The sequence below is a fragment of the Pan paniscus genome, chromosome 11 (genome assembly GCF_029289425.2).
Source record: "Pan paniscus chromosome 11, NHGRI_mPanPan1-v2.0_pri, whole genome shotgun sequence".
NCBI lineage: Eukaryota > Metazoa > Chordata > Mammalia > Primates > Hominidae > Pan > Pan paniscus.
This window is the reverse complement of record NC_073260.2, coordinates 118,350,632-118,372,236: the sequence shown is the minus strand read 5'-3', so window position 1 is coordinate 118,372,236 and position 21,605 is coordinate 118,350,632. Positions and strand designations below refer to the sequence as shown.

At 37.8% G+C, this 21,605-nt stretch overlaps 1 protein-coding gene and 1 long non-coding RNA gene across 6 annotated transcripts in view; one reads left to right on the top strand and one right to left on the bottom strand.

Annotated features, from left to right (window-relative positions):
* The first annotated feature begins 7,874 nt into the window (after nucleotides 1-7,874).
* Nucleotides 7,875-21,605, top strand: part of IL33 (interleukin 33) — a 42,037-nt gene continuing 28,306 nt past the window's right edge. Inside the window, exons 1-3 of one of the 5 annotated variants that reach the window (XM_055092176.1) lie at nucleotides 8,008-8,022; nucleotides 18,954-19,024; nucleotides 19,527-19,598. The gene's annotated coding sequence lies outside the window, so the exon portion shown is untranslated. Of the gene's footprint in view, nucleotides 8,023-9,068; nucleotides 9,189-18,953; nucleotides 19,025-19,526; nucleotides 19,599-21,605 lie in introns of those variants that run through there. The other 4 variants (XM_034967117.3, XM_034967120.3, XM_003823384.5 and 1 more) reach the window with 4 other exon arrangements.
* Nucleotides 14,658-21,605, bottom strand: part of LOC134728586 (uncharacterized) — a 194,391-nt gene continuing 187,443 nt past the window's right edge. Inside the window, exon 4 of the long non-coding RNA XR_010109169.1 lies at nucleotides 14,658-20,249. This is a non-coding gene — a long non-coding RNA (uncharacterized LOC134728586). The remainder of the gene's footprint in view (nucleotides 20,250-21,605) is intronic.

Sequence of the window (21,605 nt, the reverse complement as noted above, 5' to 3'; positions counted from 1 at the left end):
TTTACAAGAAAAAATGCACAACCCCATCAAAAAGCGGGCGAAGGATATGAACAGATACTTCTCAAAAGAAGACATCTATGCAGCCAACAGACATATGAAAAAATGCTCATCATCACTGGTCATTAGAGAAATGCAAATCAAAACCACAATGAGATACCATCTCATGCCAGTTAGAATGGTGGTCATTAAAATGTCAGGAAACCACAGATGCTGGAGAGGATGTGGAGAAATAGGAACACTTTTACACTGTTGGTGGGAGTGTAAATTAGTTCAACCATTGTGGAAGACAGTGTGGTGATTCCTCAATGATCTGGAACTAAAAATACTATTTGACCCAGCAATCCCATTATTGGGTATATACCCAAAGGATTATAAATCATTCTACTATAAAGGCACATGCACACATATGTTTACTGCAGCACTATTCACAATAGCAAAGATTTGGAACCAACCCAAATGTCCATCAATGATAGACTGGATAAAGACAATGTGGCACATATACACCATGGAATACTATGCAGCCATAAAAAAGGATGAGTTCATATCCTTTGCAGGGACATGGATGAAGCTAGGAACCATCATTCTCAGCAAACTAACACAAGAACAGAAAATCACAGAAAATCAAACACCCCATGTTCTCACTCATAAGTGGGAGTTGAGCAATGAGAACACATGGACACAGGGAGGGGAACATCACACACCGGGGCCTGTCAGAGGGTGAGGGGCTAGGGGAGGGATAGCATTAGGAGAAATACCTAAAGTAGATGATGAGTTGATGGGTGCAGCAAACCACCATGGCACATGTATACCTATGAAACAAAACTGCACGTTCTGCACATGTACCCCAGAACTTAAAGTATATAAAAAATTTAATAAAATAAAATGTTGGGCTAAAAACAAACAAACAAACAAAAAACAAACCAAAAAAAGAAAATGGGCACTCTTGTCTAGTTTCTCATCTTAGGAGGAAAGCTTTCAGTCTTTCATCATTGAGAATAATGCCACTGTGAATTTTTCATAAATGTCCTTTATCAATTGAGAAAGTTCCCTTCTTTTTCTAGTTCATTGAGTGTTTTTGTCATTAAAGGGTGACAGATTTTGTCAAAAGCTTTTTCTGCATCTATTGAGATAATTATATGGGTGGGGTTTTTTTTCTTCATTCTATGGGTGTGATTTATTACATTGATTGGTTTTTATATGTTGAACCACTCTTGCATTTTTGGTATAAACCTCACTTAGTTATGACATAGAACCTTCTTAAAATGTTGCTGGATTTATGCAGCAGTTCTTATAGGGCAGGTCTACTAGTGATGAACTCCCTATGTTGCCCTGTTTTTCTTTATCTGATAACATCTTAATTTCTTAATGTCTTACTTTCTCTCTCATTTTTAAAGAATAGTTTTTCCAGATATAGAATTTTTGGTTGACAATGTTTTTCTTTCAGCCTTTTAAATATGTTGTCCCACTGTCTTCTGGCCTCCATGGTTTCTGAAGAGAAACTGGCTGGTAATCTTACACATGAGTATCCCTTATACATAGTGAGAAACATCTCAGTTGCTGCTTTCAAGATTTTCTTTTTGTCTTTGGCTTTTAACTGTTTGGTTATAGTGTATCTCAGTGTGAATCTTTTGAGTTATCCTGCTTGGAGTTCATTGAGTATTTTGAATGTTTAGAATCTTGGTTACTAATCAAATTTGGGACATTTTTACCATCATTTTGCCAAATATTCTCTCTGTTCCATTCTCTCTCCTTTCCCTATAGGACTCTCATTGTCCACATGTTGGCATGCTTGACAATGTCCTACAGGCCTTTTAGACTCTGCTCATTTTTTTCCCATTCTTTTTGCTTTCTTTTCCTCGGACTGGACCATTTCAATTGACCTATCACTGGTTCTTGCTTCTGACTGCTCAAATCTGCTACTGAATCCCTCTAGTGAATTTTTTATTTCAGTTATTCTACTTTTCAACTTCAGAATTTCTATTTGGTTCCTTTTTATAATTTATATCTATTATTTCTATTATTGATATTCTCTATTTGCAAAGACATAATTTTCATGGTTTCCTTTAGCTCTTTAAATATATTTAAGACAGCTGATTTAAAGGCTTTGCCTAATAAGTCATATATCTGGTCTTTCTCAAGAATGATTACTGTCACTTTTTAAAGTCCATACTTCATTGTTTGAGTGTCTCATAATTTTGTGTTGAAAGGTGGATATTTTGCACATTATAATACAGTAACTCAGGAAATTCAGTTCTCCACATCCCCATGGTTTGTTGTTGCTGCTTGTAGTGGGTTGTTGTTATCTGTCTGTTTAGTGACTTTTCTAAAGCATTTTTCTACAGTCTGTATTCTTTGTTATGTGTGGTCACTGAAGTCGGTGTTCCATTAGCTTAGTGGGCAGCTAGTGTTATGACAATGATTTCCTTAAACAACTAGAGCCAAAAATAGAAGCTGAAGAAAGACAAAGAAAAATTATTCCCCTAGTGTTTTCAGATTGGCTCTGTGTTGGGACACGCCTTCAACGCATAGCAAAGCCATTTACAATTCTGCTTTGGTCTTCACTTCCTGCTTGCATGGAACTTGAAAGTCAGCCAGAGGTGAAAGCCTGGGGTCTTCTCAGGACTTTTCTGAACATGTCTACCTTCCTAGCAATGAGCGTTGTCTTCTTGATTCCCCAGTATATGTGGGAACTTTTCAAAGTCCTTATTCCCCTCGTGTATCTCCTTTTCTAACCTCTTTCTTCCCTGGCTTTTTTGATATGTCTATTGCTTGTTCTGACTGTTATCCCTTGCCCCAGGCTGCTGCAGCCAATACTTTTACCTTTTAATGCTTTTGGCAAATGCCACCTGAGAAGCCATGCCAGCCCTGGAAACACTTTGAATCAGATGAAACAAAGGCAACTCATCACACTAGTCCTTAAGGGAGCCCCCAGACAGGCTGAAACACACAATCACAATTATTTGAGAAAAAGGTCCATTTAGTCCCTCTGGCACTAGCAGCATGCACCTGGAATATGGGCGACCATCTTGATAACTGCCATTGATCTGGGGGATGGCAGATGAGGGATAGCAAGTAGGCAACTTAAAATGCCACAGCACTCTCTTCTGCAATGCATCAACTTCTTCTTTCTTCATTAACTTTTCCATGGCTGTCATAAGCTTTCGACTATATGCAGAGTTCTGTGAAAGTTGATTTTGACAGTTTTCGCCAGCTTATTAGTTGTTTTTGTGGAGAGATAGACCTTGAAGTTCCTTATTCTGCCATTTTTGGTGACATCAATTGAAATAATTCTACAACTGACTTGATAGATAAGAATATGTTTAATTTTGCAAGTGTTCCATGTGTGCTTGAAGGGAGTATGTATTCTCTACCTGTTGTATTGTGTTATTTATATATCCATGTGTCCCAGCTCATTGTGTCAACCAAAATTTCTATATTCTTCCTAATGCTTTTCCTGCTTGACAACATTGCTAAGACATAACAAATTTCCCACTAGGATAATAGATATTTGTATCTCTCTCTGTAATTACTTTAATTTTCATTTTATGTAGTTAAGACTGTGTTAACAGGTGTTTGTGGATGGGGATTTATTTCTTCCCAATGAATTTAATTTTATCATTATTCAGTAGCCTCTGTTTTGTTTTGTTTTGTTTTGTTTTTGAGATAGTGTTTCACTCTTGGTCTATGCCTAGGCTAGAGTGCAGTGGTATGTTTAAAGCTCATTGTAGCCTTAAACTCCTGGTCTCAAGCACTCCTCCTGCCTCAGCCTCCCAAGTAGCTGGGACTACAGGCATGTGCCACCATGCCTAGCTAATTTTTAATTTTCTTTTGTAGAGACAAAGACTATATTGTCCAGGCTGGTCTCAAATTCCTGGGCTCAAGCAATCCGCCCACCCCAGCACCCAAAACACTGAGATTACAGGAAGGAACCATCATGCCCGATATATTGGTCAGGGTTCTCTAGAGAGACAGAACTAATAGAATAGATATATAAAGGAGTTTATTAGGTATTAACTTACAGAATCACAAGTTCCCACAATAGGCTGTCTGCAAGCTTGAGGAGCAGGAGAGCCAGTCTGGGTCTCAAAACTGAAGAACTTGGAGTCTGATGTTCGAGGGCAGGAAGCATCCAGGACAGGAGAAAGATGTAGGCTGGGAGGTTAGGCTAGTCTCTCTTTTTACATTTTTCTGCCAGCTTTATATTCGCTGGAAGCTTATTAGATTGTGCCTGCCATAACTAAGGGTGGATCTGCCTTCCCCAGTCCACTGACTCAAATGTTCATCCCTTTTGGTAACACCCACACAGACACACCCAGGATTAATATTTTGCATCCTTCAATCCAATCAAGTTGACACTCAGTATTAACCATCACACCTGACCAGTAACTTCTTTGTATCTTTAGTATATGTCTCTTTAAAACAGCATTACATGGATCTTTTCTTTTCAAGTCTAAATATCTTAGCTTCTTCGACTGGCACCTTTAGTCCATGTAATGAGATTATTGACATATTTGTGTTAAATCTATCATGCTTTGTTTTTTCTCTTGGTATTACCTTTACTATGCTTTTTTGTCTCTCCTTTCTTGATTTCTGCTGGATAGACTGCTATTTTTTTCTCATTATGTTTTTCTCCTCTAATCATTTGGAAGTTAGTTATATGTCCAATTTCTATTATTCTGAATTTTTTCTAGAAATTTAAAAATGAATACAGAGCTCAAAATTCAGCAATATTTTTACCCTCTTCCTGAGCAATACAGTATACTTGAGAACTCTCATTCCTATCATCATCTCTCCAGACATACAGGCTATTTTTGTAATGTATTTAGTTCTAGTTTGTTTTTCTTAACCTTACAAGATATTATTGTCAGTATTTACCGTTAATATGTCTTAGCATTACCTCAATATCTATCATACTTTTTATTCTTCAATTCTGCTTATATCTCAGGCCTACCATTTGGGTTCACCTTCCTCCATGTGAAGTATATCCTTTAAATTTTCATTTTTTAAGGTCTGTTGGTAGCAAAACATCAATTTGAACTTTCTTCCTTTGGGAATAAAATTCTGCAACCAGATCAAGTATATGTCTATGAGTCAGCAAAATTTTAGACAGTCACCCATATACCTTGCATCTACCCTGAAAGGAGGAAGTTAATAAGGCAGATTTGGGATTTGGGAAGTAGTGGGGTTAGGGATGAAGAACTATAAAAGTCATAAAACCTGGGGTAACCATATCTCAGTGTTTTCCTATTATTCTGGTCAAATGATTAATAACATTCTTTTCATTCTCAAAAATTTATGATTCAGATAACAAATTATATGGTTACTAGAATAAAGTCTGTACGACCTAACCCTTAGTCGTCCTGCCTTCTAGAGCCATGCTTTCATCTTCATTCAACTAGCTACTTGAATAGCATGGAGTAACTTGTGGCAGTCCAATATTACCATTGAGAACAACCAGAAAGGCAGATCAGGAGAGAGCTGCTGAAGCACGAAGGATGAGGGGCTAAGATTCCATGGAGAGATTAGCTAACAGTAGTTAGCTACTTTTTAATAGTTACAAGAGCATTGGCCAAGGCAGGGAATCTGTATTTTACCAAGGTAGGAGGTCACTGCCAGGAGACAGAGAAATCACTGTTGATTGGTGTTGTGGGAATGAAGAGGCAAAATTGGAAATTGGAAGGGCCAAGCCCCCAGCAAGAAGAGAGGGCTGGAGAACTGAACCTACATATAATGAGTTTCCTCTTCAAAACACTTGCCGAATTATGCAGCTGCATGGGGGCAAAGGCAAAAAAAAAAAAAAAAAAAAAAAAAATCAGCCTCTTAAAAGCAGAGCTGTGGTTTTAGCAGCCTTTTTGGTTTTGTTCTTGTTTCATAAAGAGTCAAGAGTTATAGTTCATGACTGCTGGGAGAAAATTGAATAATTTTTAGAAATTGTTTCATCCAGGCCAGACACAGTGGCTCACGCCTGTAATCCCAGCACTTTGGGAGGCCAAGGGGGGCAGATCACGAGGTCAGGAGATTGAGACCATCCTGGCTAACACGGTGAAACCCCGTCTCTACTACAAAATACAAAAAATTAGCCGGGCATGGTGGCGGGCGCCTGTAGTCCCAGCTACTCAGGAGGCTGAGGCAGGAAAATGGTGTGAACCTGGGAGGCGGAGCTTGCAGTGAGCTGAGATCACGCCACTGCACTCCAGCCTGGGCGACGAAGCGAGACTCCATCTCAAAAAAAAAATAATAATAATAATAATTGTTTTATCCAAAAAAGAACATAAGCCAGGGGGACAAAATAGCAGAGAAAAAAAGCAAGATAGTAGAAGCAAATTCAAATATATCAATAATTACAATAGATGTTCCAGTTCAAAGACAAATTATTGTCAAACTGGGAAAAAAAAACTGTATACTACTTATATGTGACACATCTTTAATGTAAGGACACAGAAAGTTTGAAAGAAAAAAGATGAAAAGAGATACACTATGTGAATACTAACCAAAAGAATGTTTGCAAAGCTCTGCTAATGGAGAAAGCAGACAAATGGACAAAGCAGACTTTAAGGCATGAAGCATAATTAGAGATAAAAAGAGAAATTTTTGAAATAATGAAGGAGGGTTCAATATACATAATAAAGATACATTATTCATCCTTTGTAATTTCCTCAGTATTTGCAAGAATTCCCAGAGTAGAGTATGCTAATATTCCCTTGGCTGTTACTTGTCACCCCTCCCTCCTATTTATTGCACACAGCTCAATTCCTGATTCATTCTTGTCATGTTGGCATCCTGTCCGCTTGCTTCACTGCTTTATCCAAAGGGCAGACATAGCCATCTTTCTTCATTACTCACAAATGCAACACTATGGCTTGTAGCAGATGATTGCTCAGGTTTGGGGATGATTAAAGGGGATTACTGCACAGAAAATGAAACAACTTTAAACAAGATAACAGAGTTCCTTAGTTGTTTTTTCCAAAGGGGACTCCATCATAGTCACATTTTCCCAAGCCTGGTCAGCCATCTGTTGCTGTCTTATTTTCTCTTTCCCCTGGATTCCAGAACCCTAACATTCTATCCTTCAACATGCCATGAGAAAAACTAAAAAATTCCTATTTCATTTTACAGTAAACTTTTTTCTGCTGCCCCTTTGTTTCAAGTTCACCCTTCTAATCTTGTAGATTGAATGGATGTAGGGGCTTGCTAGGGTAACAGTCCATCACAATATCCTTCTAAGTACAGCAGCAGTCTTCCTTCCAATGTGTGATCTTAGGATGTGGAAACAGTCCAAGTCTTAAAAGAGCATTACTTCATCCCTTTATTTTCTGCTACAGATGCCAAACGAGATGGAGAGAGGGTGAGTAGGAGCAAAATTTCTCATGAGGTAAGAAGAACAACTTCTCATGGGATCTATAGTACAGGATTTGCTTTTGTGATAAAGTATTATCTTCTGTGAGATTTTTGAGATGAATAGAAAGAAAAGATGAACAGTGGGGAGCAGGAAAGCCTGTCAGATATGTTGGAATACAGAGTATTTCAGAGCTTTTATTTGCAGACGAGCTGCTTATTACTGATAGGCCAAAGGGGGTCGCAAATTTCTATTATAAAGGAATTTGGAAGAATACACTGATCTCTTAATGAAGTTTGTAAATTAAGAAGCCAATGGCCAAAAGTGAATATATAAATGGCCAAAGAATTTCAAAATGAACAGTGCTGAAGTTGAAGTTTAGGAGTTCAACTCCAAAGAGAGCCAAAACATAAAGTTTAGGGGCAGAAGAAGAATCATAATTGCTGGTTTAAAATATTCAGATGGAGGGAGGATGCAGAAAGTAATGAGCCTTAGATGTTGACAGAATTGTAACTCTGTTGGCTCTTTACATGAGATTTCAAGCCTGCTAAAATCTCACCCGCCCAGATCTCCCTTCTAAGGCAATTTGGGTCTCTGCCAAACTTTGGTTAATAAAAAGAGTCTACAGACTCCTCCAAACACAGAGCTGCAGCTGTTCAGGGAAGAAATCAAAACAAGATCACAAGGTAAGACTGAATATTCTGGGAGATTTTTAGTCAGATTTTGCAAAGTTAAACCTTGGGAACCATGGAGAACTGTGTTTTTTTTTTTCCTGAAAAATAAATGATAAGGCCAATTTGTTATTATTGCTAATAGCAGTAAAAGTCAATGACAATAGCTGTTACTAACTTATAATTCCATTTGCTTTCCTTTGGGTGATTTGTAAAATTAATACATTGCTGAAAGAGATTGTAATAGTTTTTATAGTAAATTCTGCCCCCTCCATGAAACTTTATTTTATTTTATTTTATGTTTTTTAAGAGATGGGATCTTGCTCTGTAGCGCAGGCTGCAGCACAGTGGCGTGATCCTAGCTCACTGCAGCCTCCTGGGCTCAAGCAATCATCCCATCTCAGCTTCCCAAGCAGCTGGAACTACAGGCACACGCTACTATGCCTGGGTAATTTTTTTAGTTTATGTAGAGATAGGGTCTTTGCTTTGTTGCCAGGCTGGAAACTTTATAAAGCAAGTTGATAATTCTACTTCTAACTCCTAATGCTTACTCAAGACAAACATGCTTGCAATTGTTTACAAGTGGTTTTCAGTAAAAGGGGGACATCGCTAAGTGTGGTGGTTCAAGCCTGTAATCCCAACACTTTGGGAGGCCGAGGTGGGTGAATCGCCTGAGGTCAGGAGTTTGCAGCCAGCCTGGCCAAGAGGATGAAACCCTGTCTCTACTAAAAATACAAAAACAAACAAACAAAATTAGCTGGGTGTGGTGGTGGGCACCTGTAATCCTAGTTACTCGGGAGGCTAAGGCAGGAGAATCGCTTGAACCCAGGAGGTGGAGGTTGCAGTGAGGCAAGATCATGCCATTACACTCCAGCCTGGGTAACAAGAGCTAAATTTCATCTCCAAAAAAAATGATGGAAACTTTGAATAAAAATTAGCTTCACAAAGAGGATTAGAGATGCACTAAATGAAGTAGTTTGGAATTGTTCTTTTGTTCTTTTTTCTTAATGGGACCTGACCCTGGACTTTAATCTCTGATCTGCACAGACAAAACCAATTCACTGAAACCATGGCATGGCAGTGAAGAGTTTAATTGACACAGGGCCGGCCAGCCATGCCACAGACGATTCAAAGTTATTATTCAAATCTCCCCAAAAATTTGGAGGCTAGGGTTTTTCAAGGTTAGTTTGACGGGCAAAGGGCTTAGGGGAATAGGTGCTGCTGATTGGTTGGGAATAAAATCACAGGAATGTGAAAAATGGTCCTCGTGTATGCACTGAGTCTATTTCTGGGTGGGAGCCACATAGTCACTGGTCATCAGAAATGCAAAAGCCTGAACAGACATCTCTGAAGGTCAATCTTAGCTTATACAATAGTGATGTTATTTACAGTAGTCACTGGGGAAGTTGCAAATCTTGTGACCTCCAGAATAATGGCTAGTAATCATTTTACTATGCCTACATCTTAGCAGAATTCAGGCCCCTCTCAAACTCCTAACTTGGTGGTCTTTCATTATTTTTACCAAGGTGGTTTACTTTTGGTGAAGGGTTATTATCATTTAAACCCTACCCTAAATGTCTCCCAAAGTTAGCTTGGCCCAAGCCCAGGAATGACCAAAGGCAATATGGAGGTTAAAAGCATGATGGGGGTTGGTTATTTCAGATCTCCTTCACTGTCATAATTTTCTCACTGTTATTTCTCACTGTCAGTTTCAAATACAAGAATTGAGAGGTACCACCCCCTCAAAAATAAACTTTTGTGGAAAAACAAGGAATTGATACCCTAAGTGGAGAAATTCAAAAGCTCATCAGTTTTGCTACTATTCTTCATTTACAGACTTTCCTTTGAAGATTGTTTTCTTTTCTTTATTCCTTGCTTTCTGCCTCCTCACAATTTTCTCTACCTTTTCTTTCCGCACATGAATATATGCCTCCAGACTATTTTAATTAAGAAAATAGCACAAATCCAAAAGTATGTCCTGTGGCTGCATACAAGTCAGAGACTTGAGAGTGAAGTGTCTAGGGCAAAGACCCGTATTTCCTCCTCTGCACTGTGCTTCTCCCGCTGAAGCATCCTTCTGTGCCACACTGGGGTCCTATACTGTTTCCAACATTCTTACTTATTGCTTCTCAAATTTGTCTTTTGAATACTTAATGCTCCTCTTTTGATTTCCACCCAGAAAATGTACCTCTCTGAGTTCAGAAAACTTCAGAATCCTCTATTTCCCAAAGTTTAGGGTGATTGAACTGAATCACACAGCTCGGTATCGTCTGAAACAGTTAAGAACTTCTAGCACAAGCATCGCACTTTCCTCAGCGCATATTTCACATTTTCTCCATTCTTCTCTGAAAGGATCCTGGACCTTCTACCAATCTTTGATTGGTTACTTCATAATTGATTTCTTAAGCAATCTAGATGTTTATCTCTTTCACATCATTGTTTAGCTTACAGTATCTACAGCCAGAAAGCACCTCTTTCCCTTTCCCATTTATAGAGAGAAAAGAATCCTGAGGCAAACTTTCACTTAGGGGTTGAAATAGCCAGAACTGAAAATAATGGAAGAGATTGAGAAACAGGAAATGTCACTCTTGGCCAGGGTTTCCCAGTGATTAAGGAAATAGAGCTTACAACTAACTTCGGGGAAACAGGCATGAAATTCAATTGTGAAAAGTTAAGCTCCATCAGGGAATTAAATCATTACAGGGAAATACTTAATAAGGGTCAGCATTGAGAGAATATATATATGCATATATATACACACATATATATTCTCCCTATATATATTTTTTCTCCCTATATATATGTCCCCATATATATATCCCCATATATATATGTTCTCCATATATATATGTTCTCCATATATATATATATATATATATGTCTACATCAGAAAATATATATATCAGTAAATCTGATACCATAAGGGTTTTTCTGGAGATGTCAGTCAGACTGTGCCAAAATCAATGTATCTTTCATTCAAGTTGAAATTTTGGCAAACATGGTGGAAATCAAGAGGTTCATTGGAATTCACCTTCTTTGTATCTCAGTTTGTAGCAGGAACATTTAGAAACATTAAGACCAAATATAAACTCCTGGAACAGCAGAAAGAAATGGACCTTAATTCTATCAACAACAAAATGATTGGGTTGGGTTCAAGAACTTCAGGAAATCATGGTAGAACCTCTAATCTCTTCGGTTTCCTGTAGATTCTCTGGTGCTGATGTCTGCAAGCAAAAGTAACTTTTAAGGGGACACAACCTTAGTGGGCCTCAAAAAGTTCAGGCAAAGTTCAGTATGCAGGGAGTGGTAAGGGGGAGTGAGGAATTGGGGGCGCTTCCTCCCTATAGTGGACTCCTGGCACATGCTGCTCATGTTATTATCGGTAGATTACAGTATACCTACGAAGGTATTTATTTTTATTTTGTATTTTTTAAGTGAAGAGTGCAATATAGCATAATAGTAAAGACACAAATTTTTAGAGGCAGTCAGGCCTCCAGTCCATCATCCATCATTGACCAGCTGTGTAATTTTGGATCTTACTTAACTTTCCTGAGCCTGAATTTTTTTCTCTTGTGTAAAATGTGAAACAAACAAGCAACAAAATCCCACTCAAGACAGGTGTTGTGATGGGTAAAACAAGTTAGAAGCAGTCATCAAAGGTAATTTATTAATCACTGACCATTTACTAAAAGTGAGACATTTATCTTCCACATTATCCCTCACAGCACCTCTGTGAGGTAAATATTAGCTCCATTTATGAAATTGAGACAGTGGGATTTGAAAAGATTGTAGTACTAACCCAAAATCATAAAGTCGGTAAATTTCAGATCAGAGATTAAAGTCCAGGGTCAGGTCCCATTAAGAAAAAAGAACTAAAGAAGAATTCCAAACTACTTCATTTAGTGCATCTCTAATCCTCTTTGTGAAGCTATTTTCTTATTCAAAGTTTCCATCATTTTCAAATATGAAAATATTGATGAAGTGACATTAAAACCTTCTGTCTATTTCCTTCAGGGCTACATTCACCTTTTGCCCTAGGGAAAGAGTTCCTGCCAGCCATTGTTCTCTTCTGTAACTTTTTTTTGCCATTCCCATTGCTATTTCCAGAACTAAGGAGAAGTTCACCCACAAACTTGGCTGAGTTCTTTACTTTTAATCAGCACCCAGTTTACATCTAATTCCCCTCCACTTTGAACATTCCATAAATTAAATGATTGTCATAATTTTCTCTAGCCATATTAGTGCATCTGAGACCTTTTGCAATGGTAAGAATGTTTTGCTCATTATTTCCGACATAGTTCCTAGCAAAGATTCAATATTTCCTTAGAGTTTAACAGAACTTCATAGTTTTGTGTGTCTGCTGTGCTCAAATCTCAGCCACTCTAACTTCTTAGCCTGCTGGCTTATTACTGGCAATTGTTTAAGAAATGCTATTTAAGCTGTTTGTAATTTCTTTTTAGGGGACTATATGCTTTTCTCCACTTGTTCTTTTCTTTGGAGAATTATTAGACCCAAACATGAACTTCCTCAAATCTGAATTTATTAGTTCCAAAGTTTTTCCTCCCTAAATTTTATTTTTCCATTATCTCTTATACATATATAGTATTTGTCCACATTCTTTAGCAATCCTGTTTAACAATACTTGATCAGTAGTCAGCATAACTGCTTCATATTTGTAAATTATTGTTATTGTTGTTATTATTATTATTTATTTTTGAGACAGAGTCTGTCACCCAAGCTGGAGAGCAGTAGCTCGATCACAACTCACTGCAGCCTTGACATCCTGGGCTCAGGCTATCCTCCCACCTCAGCCTCCTAAGTAGCTGAAACCACAGGCATGTGCTGCCTCACCTGGCTAATTTTTTTATGTTTTGTAGAAATGAGGTCTCACTGTGTTGCCCAGGATGATCTCAAACTCCTGGGCTTAAGTAATCCTCCTGCCTCAGCCTCTCAAAGTGCTGGGATTACAGGTGTGAGCCAATGTATCTGACCCATAATTGTTAAGTTTCCTTTAGTAATATTTCATTCTAAACTTTTGAACAAGTTTCAGGCACAGAAATAAGTACCAATATTCATTCTGATGTAATTTAGTGACTATCTCCAGCTTCCTGTTTTTTCCCCCATAAGAAAAAAGGTCCATATTACCTGCATGTATGGTGGCATTATTTTTTCTTCACTGACTTATTCAAGAGCCATATGGTTTGTGGAACCTTAATCACAATTGTCAGTATGTGGTGGTCATTTAATATAAAAAATTAGATGCTATTAACTCAAAGGAGTATAAGCTGTTTTACAAAAAATGTTTGGAGGATACCGTGCCTAGGACCTGACAGGTAATGCTTACATCTGGCTGTCCAATTATTATTACTTTCCATTATGTCAAGTGGAAGAATTTCTGCTCAGTGCTATAAGGCCCATGAAAGCAGACTCAACATTTAGAAGCATTAAGGTCATTTGCATAGTGATGTGACAGAAAAAAATATTTTTAAGTCTCTATATTTCTTAATTCATAAAGGTATAAAACTTAGAAGTCTATTATTTTGTCAGCATCCAGTTTTTTTCTAGGCATTTATGGCAAAAGCTGGAAAAAGAGCATCTGGGTTTAGACCCGCTGGTTCTCCCTACTATCTAGGTGGAACCATGCAGCAACTAGTAACCTCTAGAATGGCAGTTCGCTGTACATATTTTATGAAAAGTGTCTTGGCAAAGGAAAGGCTACCAGTTATATTTATTTCTCTGTGCATCAGTGGGTACACTCAAGAAGAAGTCATATCTCTCCAGAGTGGGAAAATAATTTAGCCTTATCTTTGGGTAGAAGAGAGGTGTTTAACAGAGTCTTTTCATTTTAGTAGCTTTCACACTAAGCCCAGCTACCAGGTAAGTAAGGCTGAGCCAACTAAGAATTCCACAGAGAAATAATGAAGTCAGCAATTTGGGAAATAGCTGGAGTAGCCCATGAAGGAGGCAAAGTGAAAAGCTTGTCATACCATGGTGGTCAAGCTTCCAGACCTTTGAGTTGCATTTTCAGATCACCGCACAAGGCAGTTCTGTTAAAACTTTATGGAAATGAAATATCCACTGTGCAGATTGTGGCTTATTTTATTCAGATAAATGACCAGGAAGTTTCATATCTATGAGAAGAAAGCCTCTGTACTCTTCAGTTTTAAATGGCTTGTAATAATCAAATTTAATTTCATCTAACAATGTTGTGTGTTAGCAGGCAGCCATTTTCGTTGTACAAGAAAATCTCATGCTTTCTACCCAGGTGATATTCAAAATATTTAATAGCTGGCATGGCATTAGCAAAGAGAAATAAGAAAGGAACCAGCCTTGCAGCATACCAGCTAAATACCAGCACTGAGAGGGACTCTCATTTTGGCTTTTGACTATGCCAGCTAAGTTGAATGGTGTGGCAGTGAAAGTGTTGTGGAATATATTACATGCTTTACAAAACTTTTAATAACCTGTTCTATAATATCAGTTACTTCTGTCACTATTCAATAAGCATATCTCAAACATGAGAAAAAAAGCCTGCAAAAGTTATGCTGTCTGTAACTTTAGTCTTGGCACAAGGAAAAACTTTCACATATTTTTTGTTTTAGTCAAATTGTCACAATTTAGCACATGGAATCCCCTTTATACTAGCCCGCTTGTTCTTTTAAAATATAACCACAGAATTTTAAATAATGCATTCCTGCTTTCAGGCAGCAATTTCTTTTTAATTTTGAAAGTGTCGATGTTGTATTAACTGATTTTTTTTTTTTACTTGGTAGCTACATTTGTTCCTGGAGGATAGGTAACAGTTGACTTTATGAGTAGAATGTTAACTGAAGATTGATTTTCTTTCTTTCAAGCTTTTTAATTCAGAAATATATCATACACATAAACTAATATATAGAATGCATATGTAAGTGTAAGTTCTGGAGAAAAATAATAAAACAAATACCTGTGTATTTATCATCCAGTTTAAAAAATAGAATATTCCTTATACCTTTGAAGGCTCCTCTGTGTCACTACCTAATTGCATCTCCTTTGGTTTCCCCCAGAGGTAACAACCAAGAATTTGTGTCTATTTTTCCTTCCTTTACTTTAGGATTTTATGAAGTTTGATTTTCAAAGTCTTGGCAATTCATTTCATTTTGTCACTATTTGTCCCACAATGACTTAAGGCATGATTTACATGTATATGATATTCGTAATCATTTTATAGACAAATTTATATACACAAAAATTTTTTGTAAATGAACGTAACTGATGTTTTACTGTTTTGCAAAAATGGAATAGTAATAACAGTACTATTGCTGGTAATCTGCACTTTTTTTTAAAAAAAGAGTACCTCAAAGAGTTACTTATAAGTTTTTAAAATCTTGTTCTGATACAAAAGATTTTCAGTTTATTTTTTCTATTTTTTGATATATCATGTTTTTCTATCATATATAATATTATTTTCTTGATTTTTAGCACAGGAATTTACATATCCATGTTATACTAAAATTTTCTTTAAGACATAACATTATTTAAACATTAAAATGTTTAAACAATTCAACCATAAAGATATTATTAAGGCAATGTCCAGAATACATTAGTTGTTTGCCATTTCTTTAAAGGATTTAGAAAAAGTCAGTGCAGATTATACTTACATGAAAAATAAAGATAATTTATATCACTTGATATACTTTTAGCTGCAACTGGGGAACACAGAACTGAACAAGGCTTAAAACTTAAGGACACTTTTTGCTCGCTTAATCAGAAGTTTAGTCGGGCAGTTTCAGAGTTGGTGTCAAAAACCAAGGATATCATCAAGGACTCAGGGTCTTCCCACCCTTCTACTCTACCATCCTCAGAGCATCTATGATCTCTCTTCATGGGAAAAAATGGTTTACCCAGCTCTGAGCATCAGATATGCAGAAGAGCCAAAGGAGTAGAAGCCAAGAAGCGCTTACTCCTCACATGCCCCTTATTTCAAGGAGAAAAATGTTCCCAGAAGTCCCAGGCCAAGCCCTTCTCTTGGTCCTAAATTTTAGAGACTAAAGTCCTTCTTTCCCTATTTATATAAGCACTTAATTCATCCTTTCAGAAACTCCTCCTGTTATTCCTTGCTATTTCCTAAAGCTGCCTTCAGATGAAGGCTCCTAGAATCATTTCCAGTAGCATCTAGTGGCATATCTATGTAGTGGGAATAGAACTTAGGCACACTTTCACTGGCTCTAACTATATAACTGTAAAATCTGGAATAAATATCTTATTAATGTTTTATGTGTTTGAGAAATGTGCCATACCCAAATTAGCCTGCTTTTCTACAAAGGAACTAATTTAAAGATATATATTGCATCCTGTTTTGAAGATGGGTATCAAAATCCGAAGCTTTGCCATCTGAAAATCTCATGCTTCTCTTTCAAAACAAACAACAAATCAGCTGATAGGATTTAGAGTACTGCCCAAAGAACTATTCTTGTTAGCATTTGTAATTAAGTCATGCAAACCACTTTAGGCTTTAGAATCTGGGTACTATTCCCAGAATCAAAAGTGACTTAATAGGCAAGTTCTCATCCTTGGTTAAGCAATCTGTTTGATTGTATTGTTGCCAATTTCAAATGCTCTCCTACTTTTTGGCATGTATTTGTGGTGAATTATGCATACAAATAATTTTTCATGCATACATGCACATACATGCAATAGTATCTTTTCATGAACAAACAGGGTGATACATTTTGATATATCGGCATTACCTACCCTTGCAAATTGTTTTCCTTTGTGGATCTAAGGTATGAACTTTTCAGAAAACAATCCAAGCCAGGTCCAAAGCAGTGAACTCAGGCAGAATAGATTTTTTTTTTTTTACAGTTTTGTGAATTTATTTGATCTACTGACTCAGGTATATATAATACATGCTGTGGCTTGGCACCTGCCTTTCCCCTGTGTATTTCTCAGCAAAGCCTTTGTATATGCTGAGATTTGCACCCATCTCTTGTCACCCTCACCACCTTCTACAGAATGCTGTGCCAGAACTGATTTCCATGACTGAGATTTAATCACATTTTCTAAAACTTTCTCACACTACCCTCACACTGTGTTATAAGCTAGAAGGAAACAAATCAAGACTGCATCCTCTTACCCCCACCCAAAAAATGTGAGCAGTTTCATTGGTTCCTGGTGATGGGATATTGCCCTGTGTAAGAATGTATTCAAACAATTATTAAATTCTATACATGAAACAAGGAATCACCAAAAAGTTCCATGATAAACTGAAACTCTACTTTTCTTCACATTTTATTTTTCTTTGTTGTTGCTGAATAAAGAAATGGCAGCAGGATAGAGGGAAGAGCAGTCACAACTATTGCTCTGTGAGTTGAGAGACCTGAGTTCTGGTCCTGGCTCCACCACATACCCATTTACTAGCTGTGTGACCTTGGGGAAGACCCTTCGCCTGCTCTGAGTGGCACTTTCCTCATCTGTAAAATAAGGAGTTTTAGGCCACCTCTGCAGTTTTTAATAATGCTCAGTTGACTGCAAGAAGCATCTTGGTTCTGCAAATATCAAATGTTTATTTCACAAGTTCTAGGGCTACTCTAAGACTGTAAACTTCCATCCATATTGGATGGGTGATTTTTTTCCTCCTCCAAATAGTTTTATTGTCCTCAGTGACTGACGTTACAATCTTCTCTTTTCTCTTTCCTTTTGAAACAAGGTCTCACTCTGTCACCCAGGGGCTAGAGTGCAGTGATGTGACCACAGCTAACTATAGCCTGGACCTCCCTAGCTCAAGCGACCCTCCTACCTCATCCACCTGAGTAACTGGGACCATAGGCACATACCACCATGCACAGCTAATTTTTCTTTTTTACGTTTTGTAGAGATGAAAGCTCATTATGGTGCCCTGGCTGATCTCACTTTTTTTCTTTAATATTCTGCAATTTCATAACTAATATATCAAGATGTGGATTTTTCTTCTCTCTCTCTCTTTTTAGAGACAAAGTCTTGCTCTGTAACCCAGGCTAGAGTGCAGTGACATAATCCTAACTCATTGTGGCCTCAAACTCCTGGGCTCAAGCAATCCTCCCACCTCAGCCTCCCCACCAGCTGGGACTACAGGTGTGTGCCACCACACCCAGCTAATTTTTTTAATTATTTTTTTTTGTAGGGATGGGGTCTCGCTATGTTGCCCAGGCTAGTCTTAAAACTCCTGGTCTTAAGAGATCATCCCACCTCAGCTTCCAAAAGTGCTGGGACTATAAGGCTTGAGCCACCACCCCCAGCCCTTTCTTTCTTTCTATCTGCTTGAAATTCATTGAAACTCTTGGATCTAAGGATTAGGATCTTTCAACAATTCTGGAATGTTGTCAGCCATTATTTCTTTAAATGTTGTTCCATCTCTGTTCTAGCGTCTCCTTCTACCATTCCAAATAGTTATAAAACTGTCTCATTTTTCTTCCAAGTCTTTTACCCACTTTTCATATTTTCCACCTCCAAGTATCTCTGGATTGTATTCTAAGGAATACTTCAGACATGTTCTCTAGGTCACTGACTCTTTTCACTTGTGTTTAATCTTCTGTTTAATTGAACCATTGAGTTTTAATTTCAGTAACATATCTTTTATGTCTAGATATTCTATTTGGATCTTTTTCAAATATACATGTTCACTGTTCATATTTTCAATCTTTTAGAATACTATCTAACAATATTAAAATCAGTTATTTCTGCTTGTTCTAATACACAAAGGCTTTGTGGCTTTCTGCTACCTGTTCCTTTTGTGGGTTCTCACCATGGTGTCTAGTATTCTCATTTGCTTTGCAAATTTTGACTGCAGACTACTCATTTGTCCTGAAGGCTTTTCTGTGGGAATGTTTGGTGGTTTGTATAGCAGCTGAATTCTTCAAGATAAGACTTGTATTTGCCTTGGGGCACTGCTAACCTAAAACTACTTTATACTTAATTCTCTATTTCAGGCTTTCGGAAGCACACAAGTAGTTTGATTTCAGACTACAAACCCATGTAGGGGCTGACTTGTCCTGAGAAGGTAAATTCTTAGAGATATGTGTTTCCTTCCAGCAAGGGCTGGAGTTGAGACAGACAAGGTTTCTGGGTATTCCCTTCTGCCGAGTTTATTTATCTTGATCACCCTTCTATTGTGAATGTAGCCCTTTGAGAGTCCAGGTTTATGCAGCAGTTTACTGTTAGACTCTCCATCTTAGACATATCCTGAGCTTTGTCTCCTGGTCCTGATTCTTTATGTAATTCTAGCTCTTTGTCTCTAGGATATAGTAGACAACTTTAGAAAAAAGCCAAGTTTGCTAGCCTCCCATTCATGCCCCCTCAATGTTGTTTGAAAAGATATTTAAAAATACATCTTGCAGCATTTTAGTTGTTTTTATCAGGAGGGTTGTTCATGGTAACTAATCCATTATTATGCTGGAAACAGCATATTTCATTAAATAACTATAATGAGTAAATATAAATGTAAACTTATGAAGCATATTTATATTAATAAGTTAATGATTTTATCTTCTGTTATCTATTAGGCTTCCATGCAATATTCTTTTTTCAGAAAAGGATTCTACTCTTTACAAAGTTTTGAAAACTTCTTCCAACCAGTAAGTGTAATGCTTTCTCCTTATAATGCTACTAAATCTTCTCTAGCTTGACTACCACTGATGGCACATGAACTGAGCCTCAGTCTATCACCCTCCTTACAGGGTCAAATAATTCAGGTGGAATGGGCCTAATGACATATTTTCAAACTTTTAATTTTGTTTTCTTACCAGTAAAACCTCTTCTACCTAGAAAACTTTCTAGGTAGGGGTTTTCAGCTCTGGATGCAGGGGCTAGGGAGGAAGATCTGGAATGCAACGGATTTGGATTCCTCCACCCCTTTCCTGAAGTACCTCATGAACTCTGAAAATGTTCGCTTGGGGTTTCAGCTATGAGGCCTTGGGCATTTACTTGATCCCTCTGTACCTCAGTTTCCTCATATATAAAAGAGGGATAATAATAATGCTACCCTAACAAGATTGCTGTAATAATTGAATAAGTTAAATATGTGAAGCACTTAGTACAGTTCTTGGCACATAGTAAACACTATATAAGGGCTAATTGTAAAAAATACAGGAGAGCTAGGCATGGTGGCTCATACCTCTAATCCAAGCATTTTGGGTGACCAAGGCAGGAGGATCACTTGAGGCCAGGAGTTCAAGGTTGCAATCAGCTGTGCACTTCAGTCCTGGTTACAGACCAAGACTCTGTCCCTAAAATAAAAAACAAAAACAAAAAAAGGAGAATTTTTGTTTAACTCTACATGCTTTTGCTAAGTATTTCATACTCCTTTGAATTTTTACAAGATTCAGAATTTTTACATTACTTGTCCAATTTTATGTAAAATGCATTTAAAAAGTAAAAGAAGAAAATGATCTCAACTTTAGAGTTAAACTAAAACCAAAGGTCTCTATGTTCCATGTTGTTTGTTTTTTTTTTTTTTTCCATACATTGCTTTCTTCTAGCAGTGAGAACTTTCTGAATCCATTAAACAACAGCCAAGCATGGTGGCTCACACCTGTAATCCCAGTGCTCTGGGAAGCCAAGGTGGAAGGATCACTTGAGGCCAGGAGTTCAAGACCAGCCTGGGCAACAAAGCGAGACCCTGTCTCTACAAAAATAAAAAATTAGCCGAGTGTGGTGGCACACACCTGTATTCCTAGCTACTTGAAGACTGAGGCAGGAAGATCCCTTGAACCTAGGAGTTCAGTGAGGCAATGATCATGCCACTGCCCTCCAGCCTAGGTGACAGAGCAAAACACTGACTCAAAAAAAAAAAAAAAAATCAGCTTTCAGATATTTGGGTACTAAAGAAAAAAACAAGTAAAAACAAAAAACCAAAAAATGCTGCAGACTCTGTGGACTTTTCTTTTCACTATAATTTTGTCCTGCTGTAAGGTTAGTAGAAAGGAGAAGAGGAGATCACAAGGCTGAGGCAGAATTTGTGTGTTTTCTGAGGATGGTACCCTTTGTGTGAATAAGGGGCTAGTGCAGCTGCCAGTATAGAAGGGGCCCTGGGAGAAGGAAATAAATGGGCTAAATGAAGAACCTGTACAGGAGCACAGGAAAGAGTCAAGGAGGAAAATGCTGGCTTTCACATACCCTCCTTGTTTTGAAGACAAGGAAACTGAGACCTGGAGAGCTGTAGGGACTTGAGGGAAAGGAGAAAATCCTAGGTCTAAGCTTGGGAAGGGGATGCCAATCTACCTTTGCTTCTTCAAAGATTACTACAGACTTGATCCACTGGGGCCCTCAAAGTATGTGAGGCATGGGAGGGGGCCCAGGAGGGGAATAAAACAACTTGTACTGAATAATTTGAAATGTTCAGTAGCACTAAAACTGCAGAGCCACAGGCCAGCTGGAAAGTCAGCTTTTAAAAATGCTTTACAAAGAGCACTGACCCAAGAACAAGAAGACGTGCGTTCTATTAGACTGAGGTATTTAAGACTGTCATTTCTGTAAGTCAAAATGGTGAAGTAGTGCCAGCTTCATAACAGCTCTACCTCCACTGCTCTGCAGATCTTTGGGATTTGGGTAGGGTCCCCACATCTGTCTAGTGGATGATGCCT